This window comes from Theobroma umbraticum, unplaced genomic scaffold (genome assembly GCF_002168275.2).
Source record: "Theobroma umbraticum cultivar Fairchild unplaced genomic scaffold, ASM216827v3 scaffold_84.0, whole genome shotgun sequence".
Lineage (NCBI taxonomy): Eukaryota > Viridiplantae > Streptophyta > Magnoliopsida > Malvales > Malvaceae > Theobroma > Theobroma umbraticum.
The window spans coordinates 116,401-116,976 of NW_018397296.1; positions in this window are offsets into that span (position 1 = coordinate 116,401).

The following is a 576-nucleotide window of genomic DNA, read 5'->3' on the forward strand; positions in this document are numbered from 1 at the left end:
GAAGCTCCACCACATTTACAAAGATATTTCTTTTGTTACACGCCTTGTATGATTTCTATTTTGTTAGACACATTTTATAATTTCTATTTCATTACATGCCCTGACTAATTTCTATTTTGTTACACACCTTGACTAATTTCCACTTTTGGTACATGCCATACCTTTAATCCAATTTTTGTTACACGTTATTTCTAAATTTCATAATATTTTGAATGCGATACATTTAATAATACGCTATTACACGCAATGCCTCAAGGATATCTACTTCGACCTCTCCCTCTGTTGGACTCACCACGATTGATTCCTCCATTTATTTGACCTCAACATTCTTGTATTCTCTAAAATATAGTCTTGCACATGTAAGCTACACGCACTAAATAGTTAACCAAAGAAGCTCAATGACATTTACAAACATATTTCTTTTGTTACACGCTTTGACTGATTTCTATTTTGTTACACACCCTGACTAATTTCTATTTTCTTACATGCCATTCCTTTAATCATAATTTTTGTTACACATTATTTCTAAATTTCATAACATTTTGAATGCATTACATTTAATAATATGATGTTACA